This window comes from Lynx canadensis, chromosome B1 (assembly GCF_007474595.2).
Source record: "Lynx canadensis isolate LIC74 chromosome B1, mLynCan4.pri.v2, whole genome shotgun sequence".
In the NCBI taxonomy this organism is placed as follows: domain Eukaryota; kingdom Metazoa; phylum Chordata; class Mammalia; order Carnivora; family Felidae; genus Lynx; species Lynx canadensis.
Window position 1 is genome coordinate 132,820,842 of NC_044306.2, and position 18,562 is coordinate 132,839,403.

General features: G+C 40.6%; 1 protein-coding gene, 1 long non-coding RNA gene and 1 other non-coding gene across 8 annotated transcripts in view; 2 read left to right on the forward strand and 1 right to left on the reverse strand.

Moving 5' to 3' along the window:
• The window catches only part of HERC3 (HECT and RLD domain containing E3 ubiquitin protein ligase 3), a 111,746-nt gene extending 102,251 nt beyond the window's left edge, over window positions 1-9,495 (reverse strand). The window contains exons 1-2 of one of the 5 annotated variants that reach the window (XM_030313438.1): window positions 9,389-9,495; window positions 6,932-6,992 (exon numbers count right to left, since the gene is read on the reverse strand). The gene's annotated coding sequence lies outside the window, so the exon portion shown is untranslated. Of the gene's footprint in view, window positions 1-6,818; window positions 6,907-6,931; window positions 6,993-8,440; window positions 8,617-9,373 lie in introns of those variants that run through there. The other 4 variants (XM_030313441.1, XM_030313440.1, XM_030313439.1 and 1 more) reach the window with 4 other exon arrangements.
• On the forward strand, window positions 8,784-15,501 carry LOC115512427. Of its 2 annotated transcripts, none has more exons than XR_003968384.1 (3): window positions 8,784-9,019; window positions 12,954-13,389; window positions 14,008-15,501. It is a non-coding gene; the product is annotated as an uncharacterized LOC115512427 (long non-coding RNA). The 2 variants fall into 2 exon arrangements; XR_003968385.1 differs by having other exon boundaries at window positions 12,954-13,111.
• On the forward strand, window positions 15,220-15,326 carry LOC115513132. Its single transcript, XR_003968558.1, has one exon. It is a non-coding gene; the product is annotated as a U6 spliceosomal RNA (small nuclear RNA).
• Window positions 15,502-18,562: the final 3,061 nt, after the last annotated feature.

The following is an 18,562-nucleotide window of genomic DNA, read 5'->3' on the forward strand; positions in this document are numbered from 1 at the left end:
AGCTCAGGTCATGATCTCATGGCTACGTGGAATAGAGCCCCTTATTGGACTCTGTGCTGCCAACACACAGAGCCTGCTCTCTCCATCTCTCTCTGCCCTTCCCCTGTTTGCTCTCTCTCTCAAAGTAAACAAACTTTAAAAAATTAAAATACATAAAGATAATTTTTTAAAAATCAAAATAGAGTTAAAAAAAAAAAAGACATTATGATTCTACCAGCTATAAAGTTTCAAAGACAAAGGACAGAAAGGGTCCTAGTAACGGTACTTAGCCTTGGATCCCCTCTTGCCTGGTGCCAGGACTACTACCTTCACTCTCCCTAACGATAGCTGTACTTCATTGTTTGTGAACTCCATACTTGTGAATTTACTCACTAAAATTTATTTGTAACCCAAAAGCAATACCTGGGTCATTTCTCAGTCATTCCCAGACATATGCAAAGAGAAGAAAAATTTGAGTCACCCCTACATGCACTTTCCCAGCCAAAGTCAAACAAAATGATGTTCTCATTCTGTAAAAAAGTGGTCTTTCTGCAGTCTACATGTTTCTATATTTAAAAAAAATTTTTAAGTGTTTATTTATTTTTGAAAGAGAGAGAGGGAGAGCATGAGTGGGGGAGGGGCAGAGAGAGAGGGAGACAGAATCTGAAGCAGGCTCCAGGCTCTGAGCTGTCAGCACAGAGCCTGAGGTGGGGCTTGAACTCATGAACCACAAGATCATGACCTGAGCCGAAGTCAGACGCCTAACCGACTAACAGGTGCCACCCAGGTGCCCCCAGGTTTCTACATTTTTGTTGGTGATTTTGCTATGCCCCTGGGCCTGGTGCTAAAGTGCTATCTCTAGTGTTCCTAAGTACAACAAAGCTGTGCTGTGTCTCACAGAGAAAATACACGTGTTGGACAAGCTTCAGTCACACATGAGTTATAGTGCTACTGGCTGTGAGTTCAATGTTAATGAATCAATAATAGGATATATCTAAAAAAGGGAAGAAGAAATTCACTGATCTATACATGCAGCAACTCTGGAAAGTGCTAAAGTAACATCTGTACGGCATAAAGAAGCTACAGAAAAGATGTTCAAAATAGCTGAATCTGTGGATTCAGAGATGATTACAGTGTGTGGTGGACAGCACTGCTACAAAGCTGATAACCAAAGAAATATACTGTCACTTACTGAGGGTCAGAAAAATGTTAAAAATCCTCTTGACTAGTGTTAGAGCATAAAGAAATACTGCATACAACTAATCATTTGTAAGAAATGTATATTAAACTAGGTGTCTAAACAGAAATATACATAAACACACACAAAAAAAAGATTATACACTGATTGGTTGACCAGAGACTCTAAGCAAGAACCTAACTAACCCTGTATTTCTGTAGAGGCAGTAGCTCAGTATTCACTAACAGCATTTGCAGCAACTTCATAGAACTACCGTGAATAATGAAAATCAACGCTATCTAGACTGGAGTCTCCCTTTTTTATTTGTTTAATATTGTTGATATGGATTTCTATCATTTGATATTAAAAAAACCTCCTGACTGATCATATTAATAATTACATTATTAAGAATAACAGCAGATAAGTCCTAATTTGAGCTTACTCTATGTCTGGCACTTTTTCTATGTGCTTCACAGATATTAACTCATTTAAACCTCTGTAAGGTGGGTGCTATTATCATGTCTAATTTCCAGATGAAAAAAAGTGGAACCAAAACAAAAAAAAAAAAAAGAGAAGCATAAGGGAAAAGAAAAAGACAGTGAGACAGAGTGAAGTGACTTGACTAAATCACACAACTAGGTAACTGGAGAATTAGGGTTTCAGCCCAGAGTCTGCCATATAATAAGGAACCTAGAAAACAGACAGCCATAGGGTCAGAACTTCCCAATGTCTCCAGCACTGTCCATAGAGAAAGGGTACCACTACCAGTCAACCTATTTGAAATGCTAAGTAATCACTGCTGAATAGTGGAGGTAGGTAGATCAGACTCTGTTACATTAGTCATTAAATTCACTCAGCCACTTGCCTTGCTTAGATTCCATGATTAACAAGCAACCTTAAATAACTTGGTTTCCAAGGCAGCTTCTACTATGGGTACAGAACACTGTGACAGACTGACCCAAAAGTCCCAGCCTTCTTGGAATTTCTACTTCTCATTATTAATTTGGCATCCTGAGTATATCAGCTTCTTATAAGTCTGTTTAGCATGAGTCAGTCCTTAAGAGTCAGCTGAACTCCAGGTGCTTTGGCCAACTACAAGCCTGAATAAGCAGCCGAATGTATGGCCTCATCCTGATTTAACTACCATTTATTTCAAAAGAGACAAAAAAGAACTATTGTTCAAAAAAGCTTCAAAAATCCTTCCCACCTGAGCTATAGTAATGGAATCTTCAAGTAACCAAATAAAAACTACTTACTAAGAGAAGTAATGAAATAGCAACCACAAATAAAATGTATTCCCATGAATGGATTAACAACCCTAATTAGAAATGTGATCTAGGTCATCATGGTGTTCTGCCAAAACTATATAGCAGGAGGCCGTAAAATCATCTAGCTTGCAGGAGAGGAGTTCAATGCAGTGAAGAGAAGCAGCTATTAATACAGCTTTCACTTAAAAGTACATTCTAGAAGAACCCCCAAATCTAGTAGCAACTAGAAGACAGTCTCTCCTTTGCTGTCCTGTCTGCTGCTCCCTTGTGGTATATTCGATAAACCTCTATCTCCTTTAAAAAAAAAAAAAAAAATGGGACACTTTGCAGGCTCAGTCACTTAAGCATCTAACTCTTGATTTTGGCTCAGGTCATGATCTCATGGTTTGTAAGATCGAGTCCCTGTCAGCATGAAGCCTGCTTGTGATTCTCTCTCTCCTCTTTCTCTGCCCCTCTCCCACTCCATTTATTTATTTTGAGAAAAAGAGAGCAGCAGGCACAGAAAGAGAGAGAGAATCTCAGGCAGGCTCCATGCTGTCAATGCAGAGCTCCACGCAGGGCTCAATCTCACAAACTGTGAGATCATGATCTGAGCTGAAATCAAGAGTTGGATAGTTGGCCTGGCCAACTGTGTCACCCAGGTGCCCCTAAATAAACTTAAACAAAATCTGGTAGCAACTGGCATCCATGAATTTAAGGTTTATGTTCAGCCATGTTCATCAATGGCATTCTGCTCTCCCAGGTCCTTCTACCCATTTTTCCTCACTCACTGTCTCTCCCTTGCTCTTAGAGGAGTAGAATCTTTTCCTTCCTTACAGAACACAAAATTATGAAAGATGCTGCAGAAGAACACAGGACTGCACTCTAGTACAGAACCTAACACCAGCCACTTCAGTCCCAGCCCCTCCTTTTTCTGCCTTATTTTCCCATCACAAAGCAAAAGAAGAAAGACGTTCTGTTCCTTCAATGGCACACCTGGTACTTTTCCCAGCCCTTCTCCTCATCTATTTTTGGTAAAAGATTCAGGATAATCTCATCAGGGTTTATTTAAGGGTCAAAAGGACTAAAGTTCAAGCCTGAATTAACCACATGCTAGCTCTGAAACATTGGGGAAGATATTTAGCCACTGTTTCCTGTCTCTAAAATGGGGAAAAGAACGAGTGCTTAGCATGATGCCCCTATAAAGTACTAAGTGACCAATAAATGTCAACTGCTGTATCACTGCTACTCCCTAGTCCTAGTGCTCTTCCCGAGACCACAGCCAACAGGACAATTCCCAAAAGAGGCTGGGGGAATGACTCCTTTCTTCCTCCCTGTGGTTAGCATGAGGTATGTTCCTCCAAATCTGTGCTATAGCAAAGCACCACTACCGCCATCTGTCATAACTTCCATGAAGGGGATTCGAGGTTGCTAGGAGAAAGTTTTTTAAATTCTGCGTAGGGCAGGAGAGTATATAAAGCTCTTTTTATCAGTCCTAGCAAGTTGAGTGCTAAAAGATAAGCTACAATTCCTAAACTTTGTCTTATTAATTAGACTATGCCCACAGCAGCCTAACGACTGATTCTTATTCCTTGTCTGAAAGTCACTGAAACCTAAATAACACTCGGCAGGACTTGTAATCTCATTTATAAGATGGATAAGCTGCCTTTGAAATAAGCTTAGAAGCCATTTCCTAAATGGTGTACAGGGAGAAGGGGAGTCTTTTTCAATAGCGGGAAAAGGCAATGCCCAAGGCTTCAGTGCTCTACAGGCCCTCCCCAAATCCAAGCTTTAAAAAAATTTGGAGCCAAAATTCAAATGCCAGTAACAAAGAAAATTCACTCTGGTGAATGTCAAAAATATTACTACCAGACAGAAATGGCACAGAGAGCAAAAAGAAGTTTTCAATAATGTGAATCCACTCCTTGCTGTTTTCTCTCTCTCCTTCACTTCAGCTGAGCTTTGGTTCTCTCTTTTAGCCAACACAGGAAACATTTCTACTCCTCCCTGCTGAGCCTATTATAGGTGGTGCCTTCTTCATTACTTGGTGGTGGGGTTTCATGAAACCATCTCTCCACTGTGTGTTTAAGCTGTGGGCTGCCTTCAAAAAACATTTGACCAGCCTGGCAAGAACTGAAAAGTGTGAGTGTCAAGTCAAAAATATGGAGCAACCAGGACTCTTACAGCTGGTGGGAGTGTAAATTGGCAAAACCACTTCGGAAAACATGTTGGCATTATCTAGTGAAGGTGAATATGTGAATAGCCCACAGCACAGCAATTTTGCTCCTACACCTATGACCAACGCTGTCCAACTTACCAAGCATCTACGGTGCTCCTGCACGATGCTGAGAACTGGAGACACAAAGATGGAGTGAAACCCGAAAACTGAACTTTTTGCAATGATGGAAATGTTACACACCTACACTGTCCAATATGGTAGCCACTAGACACACATGGCTATTGGAACACTTGAAATATGGCTAATGAACTGAGGAACTGAAATTTGAGGCGTATTTAATTTTAATGTAAGTCATATACGGCTTGTGGCTATCTTATTGTACAATGAAGTGAGAACCCCATGAACATGTGCCTCAAGATACAATGCACAAGGATGTTCATTTCAGCTTTGTTTGAAATAGATAAAACAAAGACAACTCAAATGTCCATCAACAAAAAAAATGGATAAACTGTGGCACAGCAGTGAAAAATAAATGCATCTCACAAACCCCACTGAAGCTAAATCTTGAAAACAATGTTGGGGGGCGGGGGGAAATGTTACATAAGAATTTAGAGTATGATGAATTTTTACAAAATCCAAACACAAGTACAAGTACTAGGAGATAAACATATTAGTGGTGGCAAGGCTATGTAGAAAAGCAAAAAAAAGAAAAACCAGGATAAATACAAAAAATAAGGTAATGAATGATTATGAGGACAGGAGAGTTGGAGGGTACAATCTGTAAAGAGCACAGTGGGAACTTCAATAACATGGCTGATGTTCTGCTTCTAAACTTTTATTGTTGTTTCTTAGCATATATATTACATATATGGTTTTATGCTTACCATTGTTTCACAATAAAGAAAATGAAAAGTACTATCAAGGTAGGGCTGCTGATTCTTGCGTGGTGTCCACCAATTCTCCACCCATGCAGACTGGGAGCTTCTCTGTGGAGGGGACAGGTTTCACTCCATCTCTGTGTCTCCAGTAATTAGCATAGCACAGGAGAACCATAGATGCTTGGTAAGCACCTAGTGAACTGAATCCAGACCTGGGAAAACTAGAACCCTCACGACTTAAGTTTGTTCACAGTTTTGTTTTCCAGGTAATGTTAGATAAGCATTCCCTATCAAGTAACAAAAAATAATACTGTATTTCCTCCATTCTAACATGCACTCTCCTCTCAGCACATTTGAGCAGATATAGAAAGTAGAATGCTTTCTACAACTGAAGCTGTCATTAAATGAGGGTGTTTTTCAATATCACCAGCATGCTAGAATTCAGGAATGTAATTCTGAGCTTCTTTTGTTCATTTCCCTACTGTTAGAGAAGTGTCCGGCTTACAGTAGTGGCTCAATAAATATTTGCTAAATAAAGAAAAATAGTTACTATTACTGCAAGCCTACTATATGTCTGAGTCTGGCTAAAAACTTTACAGAGATTATTTAATTTTCCCTTTACAATAACTTTGAGGCTTTGCAAGATTAAGTCACTTGCCGAAGAACATGTAAATAAGTAGGTAAAATGGAAATTTAGTAAGTGGCAAAGTCTGGATTAAAATCTCATCTAGACTCCAAAGTCCATGCTCTTAAACATAATGCGATAGTATCTCTCAGACAAAATGAAGCCAAGTTCCACCCCTCCACCAATTTTTAAACTAAACAGTTAAAGAAAACTGCCCACAATTAGTGATTTTACATTAGCTGAATCGCTGGTGATATTTACAGGCAAACAGAACCTACGTTAGCCAGAGACAGGGGAGAAGCAAGTGAAACAATCCCAAGAGACAGTCAGACTTTACCCCCGTATCCATCTTGACTTACAATAAAATTAATCCAGTTACTGGTTCACACACAGAAACACATGCCTCTGACACCAGCAAGTACTATTTCTAAATGCAGTAAATATCTAAAGGGACCAGAATTATATCATCAAAGCGATCATCCTATTAAAGAGACCATAAAGTCCATTTGATCCAACCTCCAGGCAAGAGACTTACATTCCTAACCTCATTTTAATGGCAGCTGAGGCCTTCTGAGGCCAAGTAACTTTGGTCCTCTGAGAAGTAAATGGTTGAAGCAGAGACCAGAAACTAGGTCTCCTACTTCCTGGGCTCACCTTGTTCTGTTCACCTCATCACAGCAGAACAAAGTCATTAAGGATCTGTTAAGGTCCCTTTCTACGCAGCTATACTAACCTGAGTCCTTTACATAGTTTATCTTGTTTAATCCTCTTGTCAACTCTGTGAGTCAGATATTATCTCCATGTATAAGTTGAGGTAACTGGGTTCAGAGAAATTAAGTAACTCACCACAGGTCACACCCTTAGCATTTGGACTAGAAGCCAGATGGTTTTACCTCACCTTGCAGACCTGCAAGTTAAAGAAATCATAATTAACATTGGCACAGTGCTTTCATGTTACTGAAAAGAAAATGAGAAGTAAGTTTTGAAAATAAGAATATATTATGCAAGCTTGAATATTCCCCAAACACTGTACCTCAAGACTGGAGTCTGGTTGAAGACCAATAAGATAACCTCTAAGCAACTACAAAGATGTCATCTCTAAACGTGAACTTGAGACCTAGCACCTTAAAAAATTACTGGCATTGTAGTAGATATAAAGGAAAAAAAATATTTTTAAATCTCCAATTTGGGTTAAAAAGAGAAATTTTTGAAAAATAATTCAATTTCATCCATTTTCCTCCATTTTTCCCATGTACCACACACATTATAGCTTATTTTGCCACAACTGTTTTGAAGACTTTCTCTTTTCATTCTTCTCATCACCACATCCTCTTTCATGCAAAACAAGATGAGACTATCTGAGAGCCACTTTAAGTCTCTCAAAAGAAAAAGTCCTCCAAAAATTTTAATATATTATCATCAGAACTTTATTTCAATCTTCTTGTGTAGAAAATCCCATTCATTGGAGAATATTACTTCTATTTCTGAAACTGCAGTGAAACTATCTTGTACCTCCAGTAGGAGTGCAACTCTCATGTTCTAAAAAACGTTTAATTATTATGCAAATCTTAAATTTACATTCGTTACTCAGAATGAAAGGCTATAACCAACGACTCCACCACACCATTTGGAACATTTTAGAATTTGTTTTTCTTTTCAAAAATAAAAACCCAACTACTTACAGAACAAGTAAAACTGTATGCTAATCAACTGTTTCTTTTTTACATGCCAAAGGAGTTTTGCCAAAGAGGCTTGAAACCTTCCTCCCTGAATCCTGCCTACTTTCTCCAGAAGGTTCCTAGCCTCTGTGTGGTCAGACGATAATGTGTAATTCATCTATTTTGCTTTAAAAGGTGATTAAATATATATTACTCCCCTTTTCTGATTTACAATGACATTTCCTCTTCCCAAGGTAAAATAAGGTACAAAAGGAGAGGGCTTCACAGTAATCTTCCTACTAAAACAAGACGTTTCTCTAGAGTCACTGCATTTAAAAAGGCTGCCAATCCTCATTTTATTTCACTTTTCTTTCCCCTCAGTCTGGAGTTAAAAATCAGCCCTCTTGATGTTATCAAATCATCAAATGAAAGGTTCTAGAAATAGCTTCCTATTTGTGGAAGGAGCGAGAAGACATACAAAAATGGAAGAGAGCTCTCGAATCGTCTTTCCTAAAACATTCCGTGTGTAACGAACGCAAGCAAAATCCTGAAAGGCTTGCTTAGCTGTGAATTCAAGGTACTTCCGAAAGGGGCTGGTTTAAAAGCTAAAGTATAACGTAACCAGAAAACAGCCAGAATCAGTGGCAGACCAAAAGCCAAGTTCAAATACACATTCCCCGGGGCCCGCGATGCATACCCAGAATCACTGCACAGTTGCTTTAGGTGCTGCTCTACCGCGCTCCCTGGCTCATCTGTTTCAGGTTACACAGGCTCTTCTTCTCTGTCAGTTGCCCCAGTTTGCCCACTCCACACGTTTACAAATGACTCAAAGTGCCCCCTGCTACCGAAAGTCCCAGCTCCTGACACCCCCGCGTCCGTCCACGCACTTACGTGTCCGCACACATACACACACACGCACACACACGTGTTCACACACACCCTCGCCCCGGCTCCGCCCCTCAGGCTGACTCGGGCCAGGAGGGCCGGGCACGGCCTCCGCGAGGTGGGTGGTGCCGGGCGCCGCGGCCCCACCCGCGCTGTCAGCTTGGAAGCTGAGCCCCGCGTCCTCGGTGCAAAGTCCTCCCGGCCGCCGGGGTTCCCCAAAACGCGGAGGCCTAGCCGGCTCCCATTACGCGGGGAAGCGTCCGCGTTCCTCACCGCGAGGAGTCACCGGAGCCCCCTGATTCAAATAGGGGCAGGCGAGGAGGAAGGGGAGGATCCTCTTTTGGACTTTCTGCGTCGCAATTCCTCCAGGTCTGCAGACAGCCGAGTCGAGGTGGGGGGCGCTCCCATTTTTAAAGCGGTTTCCGGCCTTTCCGGGCGCGGGGGCTCTCTTGGTCAGAGGGCAAGCCCCGACAACGCCAGGGAGGCGCGCACCATGCCGAGGGACGCCTAGCGCGCCTAGCCCGGCGCAACCCAGCCGTCCGCGTCCCTGAGTCCCGCAGGCGCTGCAGGCGCCGCGCCCCGACCTCCCCGAGCGCCGGCCCCAGGTCGTCGCGGGGAGCGACCTGCAGCTGCAGCCGCAGCCGCAGCCGCCCCTACCGGAGCCGCGGGCTGACAGCCGTGCCCGGCGGAACCCGGCGGTCGCGCGGCTGCAGCTCCGCGGTGCCCTCTTCCCTGGAACCCCGACCTCCAACCCGCGCACCTTGGCGGCCGCCGAACCACCGCTCGGGATTCCGGCTGTGACAGCCTAGTCTCTCCGGCCCGGCTCGGGGTTTCTCGGTTTTCGGCGTCACAATAATAAGGAAGTTTCCCCGCAAGCCTGCGGGCGGCGGAATGCGCTGGGCGAATGACTTCCCACCCGGCCAATGGGCGCCCTTCTGGGGCGGGCTGGCACCAATGGCGGCCGCGGCGGAGGCGGGGCGGCGAGGTCCGCGGGCTGGAGGCGGGGAGAGGCCCAGGCCGGGAGGGAGGCGGGGGCAGCCTGAGGTGACAGGACCCGCGGGCCCCGCGTGTGTCGGCCGGAATCCGGCTGCAAGACACCAAGCATTCGCTCTGGATTAGGATTGCTTTTCACAGGCGGGGAAGCGAGCGGGACTGATTAGGGGTCGGTTTTTTAGGTTTGGGGCTCTGGCTCTTAATATTTATGCAGAGGTGACCAAAAGCCTTGAGCATGGGGCTCAAGAAAAATCTAGAGGGTGACAACTGAGGGTGAATTATTAAGCGTTTTATTCCCAGTGGAGGAGTCTTCAGCTTCACACCCCTTCGGAAGACTGGAGGAAGCGCGTTGCAGAAACGCCGGGCTGCGTGGTGGGAGAAGCGGGAAGGAAGTCGGTGCGGAGGCCCGCTCTGCCTCGGCCCTCCTGGAGAGTTGCGGGGGGGAGGGGGGGTGCGAAGAGGAGAGCGGTGCTGCAGGAGCCAGGAAGGCTTGGGGTTGGAGGGTGGTGGCTGGGGGGGAGCCTGAAAAGAAGTCGCAGAGCAGATATTAAATCTTACCATCTGAAAGACACCATGTGGCTCAAAACCCAGTAATGGATAAAGAAGTTTGTCCTCCCTACCTTCCCTGGCACTGAATCTCCCAGCTTTCTTCTCTTCCCCAAGGTCACGGGGCTTTCAGAGTAGTCCTGGTCCTTGTCCTTTTGAAGAAAACATTCTCACAGATGACTTCATGTATCTGTTGTCCCCCACTTACCCCTTAAATTTGAAGCACAGAAGCAGAACACTAGGAGAGTACCACTCTAATCCAACAGAATGATTTTCCTAGCGGATGAATTTCTGTAACCTGTCATTTGAACTTGACAGGTCCTTTGAGGCCAGATTCTTCCTAAGGACGTTCAAATCAGGTCAAGTCTGCCGTTACCTGTTCTGGGAATCTAATAGATTGACCAAGCCAGAAAAACAAAAAGTTTTGAGGAGTGGTGTATCCTGGGGATGGGTCCTTGTCGGCAGGCCTATGAACTCTCAGTGAAATAAAGGAAGTTGTCAAATGCTCCTGAGACAAGAAAGATAAAGCAAAATCTCAAGTTATCAGGGAGCTAAGGTCATCTAAGAAAATAGTTCCAGCATTTGAAGTTTGAATCACACTGGACATCTTTAGATACACGGGGACAAAATTAACAGGATTCCCTTATATCCCAGAGGTGTGGCAGTTTCATAGAAGTCTAGGTGTCTCACAAAGACATAATCCTAATTTAGTGATGGTATCACAAAAAGAAGCTAGGGGAATAGCCAGAGAAGAGTCATGGGAGAAAGGGGGCTACCCCAGGGTTAAGAAGGAGAGAGTGAGATTCTATAATCATGTACCAAATATGAGGTTTATAATCAATCAGCATTTAGGTCAATATATTTGCCCTATGACTCATGTTTATCACATGAAATTTCATCTTGAGAAAAAAGTTGGCTATCAAAACCTCAAGCCTGGAGGTGGAATATGAATGATGTCTAAATTACAAACCAAGGCACTATAAGCTTCCTTACCAAATAAACATCCAGAACCCTATGAACTTACTTATATGTAGAAGAATCAATGAAGATACTTAGAGTACTTCTTTTTTTTTAATTTTTTTATGTTTTATTTTAAATTTGAGAAAGAAGGAGAGACAGAGCGTGAGCAGGGGAAGGGCAGAGAGACAGAGAATCTGAAGCAGGCTTCAGGTTCTGAGCTGTCCGCACAGAGCCCGAAGTGGGGCTCAAATTCACAAGCACTAAGATCATTGCCTGAGCCGGAGTCAGATGCTTAACCGACTGAGCCATCCATTTTCATTTTATTTTCTTAATTGAACCAATGTAAAATGGCAATTTCCTCAACAAGCATGTCCTACTCCATTTACCAAAATGGCTTTAAATGGCCCCAGCACCAACAATAGTCATAATAGGAAATATTTTAACTAGTTTGAGAGGCCATAATTTACCTTTTCTTTGCATTTATATAGCTCCATCTTCCATTTCTTTCTGGCTTCCCATGTGTTCCCTAACAAATATACTGTATATTGTGCGTCTGCTGCAATACCAGCCCCTGTGGATATGTTGGTGAGCAAAATGGCACAGTCCCTGTTGCCTTCAAAAGGGAGGCAAACATTATCCAAATAAACATACCAAGGAGAACATACATGCTAACCATGAAAAATCTTATGAAAGAAAAGCATTCATGTTAAAAATAAAAGATTTAACCTAAAAAAGATCTGTAGGGGCGTGTGGGTGGCTCAGCTGGTTAAACGTCTTGACCCGATTTTGGCTCAGGTCATGATCACACCGTGAGTTCCAGTTCCGAAGTTCCGCATCAGGCTCTACACTGACAGTTTTGAGTCTGGGATTCTCTCTCCCTTCTCTCTCTGCCCCCTCCCTGGCTCACTTGCGCTCTCTCTCTCTCTGTCTCTCTCTCTGTCAAATAAACTTAAAAAAACAATTATCTGTCTCCCTGTCGCCCCCTCTCTCCGGCTCATGCTCTCTCTGTCTTTAAAAAAAACAAAACAGGGGCGCCTGGGTGGCGCAGTCGGTTAAGCGTCCGACTTCAGCCAGGTCAAGATCTCGCGGTCTGGGAGTTCGAGCCCCACGTCTGGCTCTGGGCTGATGGCTCGGAGCCTGGAGCCTGTTTCCGATTCTGTGTCTCCCTCTCTCTCTGCCCCTCCCCCGTTCATGCTCTGTCTCTCTCTGTCCCAAAAATAAATAAACATTGAAAAAAAAATTTAAAAAAAAATAAAAAATAAAACAAAACAAAAAAAAACTGTAAACAAAATTGATCTCCAGTTAATGCTATGCACACTCAAGTATTTAGGAGGAAGTATACTGACATCTGCAGCTTATTTTGAAATGTACATTTTAAAAGATGGATTGAAGGATGGATAGCCGTATATACATGTGATAAATCCAGTATACCAAGATGTTAATTGTAGATGCTACATGGTAGGTAGATAGTGTTCATTGTACATTACTTCCAACTTCTCTGTATGTTTAAAAAGTTTACATTGAAAAATTTTGGAAAACAAAAAATAAATAATAAAAGGTGTGATAAGTTCTCACTGTAGCCTTTGACAGGCAGAAGGGATCATGTGGTCTAGCTCTAGCGCCGGGCAGGTGAGGAATTCCCAGTGACCAGAGGATGATACCCAGCGCTGCTGGGCTTCCGCCTGAACATATGCTGATTTGCCCCATTCTTTACAGCTCACTTCTTGAAGTGCATATGCCTATTTCAAATTGCAAGAAATCTTTAGTACAGTAGGAATACTGTGTAATAATGATTGTTTTCTATATTTAACCTACTTGTCCTGCAGACAAACATCACTTGGTGAATTTAAAGAGAGACAAACTTCTGGTATCTCAGATCAAACGTGTGGGAAAAAAGCATGTTGGCCACAACATTCTGACTTGAGGTATACTTTTGAAGAATTAAGTGTCTTCACCTCTGGGAAAGGAAAGGATTATTTGACAGGTAATGTGTGCACACCCTATGAAGCTACACAATGACAAAGATGCTTCTTTGTCCCCCGACCCCCCAAAATACTCATTTTGTCAATCTAGTCAATACTCAAAGGAAAAATTGGTTGTAAACATGTTTTACATATGTTCACTGTTTTTTGTTCTTTTATACAGTTTACTCAAGAAGCCTATGTATGCCCAGGCTGAATTGTCTAAGCTTTTGAAAAGTGTCCTATAACATACAGCCTTAATTTATTAATGTGAAAAATAACTTGGAAGGAAAATATCATGGTAAATCAATATAGCCATCAATCAAATAATTATGAAATATTTACTCAGTGTCTTCTATATGTATTGCTGGACAAGAAGCATTATTCCTGACTACAAAGAGCTCACAGCGACTATGACTATCCCCCCGTGTTTCTTGAAACTATTCATAAATTAAGTTTGCATTTTTAAAAATCAAGCCATTTGGGGGCACCTGGGTGGCTCAGTCAGTTAAGCATCCGACTTTGGCTCCAGTAATGATCTCACAGTTCGTGAGTTTAAGCCCCAACTTGGGCTCTGTGCTGACAGCCCAGAGCCTGGAGCCTGCTTCAGATTCGGTGTCTCCCTCTCTCTCTCTGCCCCGCCCCTGCTCGCACTCTGTCTCCTTCTCTCTCAAAAAGAAATAAGCATAAAAAATTAAAAAAAAATAAAAATCAAGCCGTTTGGATAAAGCACAACCATCTTACTTTAAACTTAAGAAACTCAGTAGTATCATATAGGTTAATATTAATTAATGTTAAAAAGATGGGATGGTTGAGCATTTCCTAAGAAAGCCTTTAGGGTGAACTTTGGTTTGTTCCTGAAGATGCAATAAAGTCTTTAGGAAGTAACATCTTTCATGAAGATTTCTCTTTTCAAAAGGTCCCAAAATTTGTATCCTTGGAAGTAGCATCCAGTCTACCACTATGACTACACTGACTAAACAAGTCCTTGGAGCAATACGGCAAATGTCGGTTCCTGTGTGACTGCATAGTGTATAAATGTTTTAACTGCGAAAAATGAGGTAACTGTTTTACCTTTCTAGATGCAAAAAACAAATTCTCTAGAAGTTTACTTGTGTCAAATCAAAATAAAATAATTTCATCAAAATGAAAAACCCTTTTTCTTTGAAGTTAAAAATTAAATCTGGGTCAAATTAAATTTAAGGAGTTTTATTATATCCTAGAAAAACTAAAGTGATCCTATGGAATTTCAAAGGCGCACACATATAACAATGTTATGCAGCTTTATAACTTGACCATAAATTCTGGAAACAAAGTGAATATGCATAATAAATGATTTCTTGCTTTACCATGACAATACGTGACATGTTTGATGACAGAGACATTACCTGATATGTTTTAAATGTATTTTCTCTTGTAGCAATACATAGTTCTTGTTGCAATTTTTCTCCATCCTAGCAGAAGCATCTTCAATGTGTTATCTTGGTTGACTTCTCTCATTTTTACTAAATAAACCTACACCTTTAGCATACTCCAGAAGAAACAAGGAATCAGAGGGGTTCTATCTGTAAAGTTGATATATAACATAATATACCTTAATATAAATCTGTAAAAAAATAAAATAGTATTGTTTGTATTTCTAAACTTTATGGCTACCCTTTATATAAAGGGAAACTGATAACTGGTATTTAACTTTCCATTGGTCTTCAGTATTTTGTTTTCATCCTACATGTAGGTAAAAGTAAAAGCCCAGTAAAATCAGCCATTATATTTACTTTTAAATGGTTGACCAACAAGTTGTTCTTACCTTATAGATACTTAAGACACCATAGTATCTTATAGATATTACAGGTAATTCTGTTTCCCTCTTTCCATTGGCTTTTGAAAGCCTGGAACAAAATGTATGTCCCATCTGTAGAGAATCTTACTGTGTGCATTTTGAGAAGTAACCTCATTTCAAGGTTCATTTTAACTTTCCTCTGTCATTTTCCTCGTGTACTCATTTATTTTCCCACCTACTTAAAGAAAATAACAAACTTGTTTTTCTCTTCATAAATGTAATAGATATTCACTATGTAAGATGTATAAAATACGTATAAGAAAAAAGAAGAAAATAAAAACGATCAGTCCAGTGCTCGCTTGGGCAGCACAGATACTAAAATTGGAACGATACAGATAAGATTAGCATGGCCCCTGCGCAAGTATGACACACAGATTCATGAAGCTTCCATATTTTAAAAAATAAGAAGGAAAGATCAGTCCATTCACCACCATTTTTAGTTCTTACTATTTTGTTTATCCTTTTCTGTTGCATATATATGCATTTCTAAAAGTGGATCATTTTATACATAATATTTTACACTGCTTTATGAACTGAACAATATATTTAACATCTTCAATAAAATTAAATACTATTCTATAACATCATTTTAAATTTCATGTAAATTATATTTATCTACAAAATGAATATACTTTAACCAATTTCTTGTTTTGTGTTTATTTTCCATTCTTTGCCATTATAAACAATAGTGTAACATAGTTACACACAGTGAATATAACTAAATATTTACCCTCACCCTTGATTCTTTCCTTAAAATAAATTCCTAAGAGAATAATTGCCAGGTGCCTGGGTGGCTCAGTCAATTAAACAACCAACTTTAGCTCAGGTCATGATCTCATGGTTCATGAGTTTGAGCCCCACATCAGGTTCTGTGCTGACAGCTAGGAGCCTGCAGCCTGCTTTGGATTCTCTCTCTCTCTCTCTCTCTCTCTCTCTCTCTCTCTCTCTCTGCCCATCTTGCCCTCTGTCTCTCCCTATCTCTCAAAAATAAATAAACATTTAAAACAATTAAATAAGTTTAAAAAAAAGAATAATTGCTAGGTCAGGCAGAATGCAAACTCGCAAGGCTTTATATTATATTGCCAATACTCCCTGACAAAAGATGGCACCAGCTAAACATACACACAATATCTAAGTAGCCTTTGTCCAACCCCCTTACCAATAATGGGGTTGCTTTGGTTTGGTTTTCATTTTATCTTTTTTACTGTATTAATTTTATAAGTCATCTTATGTCTCAACTAGAATATATGGGGTATAAACAATTAAAAATAAAATTTTTAAAAATTCTAGTAAAGTAAAAAGCCAAGTGGCACACATCTGAAAATTAGCTTAGGTAAGATGTTTCTAAATATTCATATCAAAAAAATAACTAAATGCATAAAAATGTATGATTAGGGTTGTTGGTCCTTTGCTGAAATTGTTTGATATCATGTGACTCCCCAATTTTCCCACATACCTGCCAAAAATAAAAGGTTCCAGGAAGGAAGTCCTTTACAAACTCAAACTCTTGTTAATCATATTTTTTTTGTTGTTAATCATATTCTTATTCACACACACGCACATACCAATAACAATCGGTTGATGGTTCACCAAGTTCCAGAGCAAAATGAAAAGAAGATAAAGTGTCAGAATTTATGTTGTCCATCAATAGAATGGTAGCCAGAGAAGGTATTTTATTGCCCATTTCTCAAAAAGAAAATGTAGTGTCATGACTTGTAATATCCATTGTGGTCCAATCACCTTTGCCATCAATCACCTTATTATGTATACCAGTGCGTCCCAGGCTTTATAGAAGAAAATGACCTTACTGACCAACTATTAGAGAGGCATGTACTTTGAGTTCTTCTGTAGCCTTTAGAAGTGGATTAGTACTATTCTATCCAAGTTCTTGCCTGGTTCTCTTTTTGACTAACTAGATAAAATTTCAAGGTGGATGTACAGCTACCAGCCTAGAACCAGTTAAAACAACCTACCCAGCCTTTACCCTGGGCCTTGTTAGCGTTATGTTCTGATGAATTGTACTGATGTTTCTGAGGGTAAATGGCTTGGATAGCATAGTGAATTACATAATTTCCTCCAAAATCCATGTCTACCTGGAAATTCAGAATGTGAATTACTTGGAATAGGGTTTTTACAGATGTAATTACTTTCATTAAAATGAGGTCATAGGTCATAACATGAGGATTAGGGGGGCCCTAAATCCAATAACTGATGTCCTTATTAGAAGGCCATGTGAACACACAGAGACATAGGGGAAACTGCTATGAGAAAATAGGCATTGGAGTGACATGTCTCTACCAACCAAGGAATTCCAAGTAACCAGCAGAAGCGAGGAGAGAAGCAAAGAGAGTAGATTCTCCCTCAGAGAAGAAGAAACCAAACTGCTAACACCTTGATTTGGGACTTCAGTCTCCAGAACTGTGAGGTAATACATTTCTGTTATTTTAAGCCACCAGTTTGTGGTACAGAGGTAAGTACACTGCTACAAAAAGCATCCAAAATAGGCTTTTAATGCAGTCTAGCTGTGGCATCTGTGACTAGGTTGATTGCCAGGACTGACTGACTGATCTGGCATCTGAGCCTACAGTTCCCTTTCTCTGAGAGCTCCGTGTGTGTTCCTCCCAAAGTGTCAACTCAATCAAAAAGAATGACATTTCCAAATTGACATAGTCTATTCTTAGTCAAGATATATGGGGAGTATATTCCCTGGGCTACATCTTTCCAACAAGCATTGATATCCCTTTGTAAACAAATGTAGGCAAGCCAAATCTGTTTTACAAGTGCCTCTCGCCACCTGATATTTTGTTATAGTATCTGTAAACCATAATTCCATATTAGTTTCACTCGGAAAGCATATAAATTATATAAGATGGCACTTATACAAAACTTGACCTTGAAATTCTAGTCATTTCAAAGACAAATCATTATATTTTCCTTGATCTTACAGCACAGCAAGTACCCTTTATGAATTACTATAACAGTAGAAGCAGGAAAATATTTAAATTTATTTCATTTATCCCACAAAGTAAGACTTTGAATGTTAAAGTGAAATTTCATGTCTATGTAGATGACCCAAGAAAATCAATCATACCCATAGGAAACTCCATCAAGTACAAACTTAGTCCATTCCTTTATAGTATTTTAAAAGGAAATCTTGACATTAATCATTTTTATTTTTTAAAAAGTCAACATTACATGTAAAACAAAATGGAAACTGTTAGTTTTGGTCCCTACAGAAGTGGAAAACCAGTTACCTAAATAAATTGTTTAGGGAAGAGATTCTGACTCTAGGTCAGCCTCTAAAGCATTCAGTGGGCTTCGTTATGCTGAATCTAAGCTATATTGAGAAGGACCTCTTAGCCTACGGGACTGACATCAAATTTAATCACAGAAACATTTTACTTCAGAGATCAACTAAGCAACTCAATGATTTATATCACTGAAAAACAAATAGTTGTGTTAATTAAGCTTTCTAATGGGGTGCCTGGCTGGCTCAGTTGGTGGAGCATGTGACTCTCGGTCTCTGGGTTGTGAGTTCAACTTCCATGGTGGGTGTAGGGATTACTTAAAAATAAAATCTTAAAAAAAAAAAAGAAGAAGCTCCCTAAAATTTCTATGCCTCATCTATTCTTTG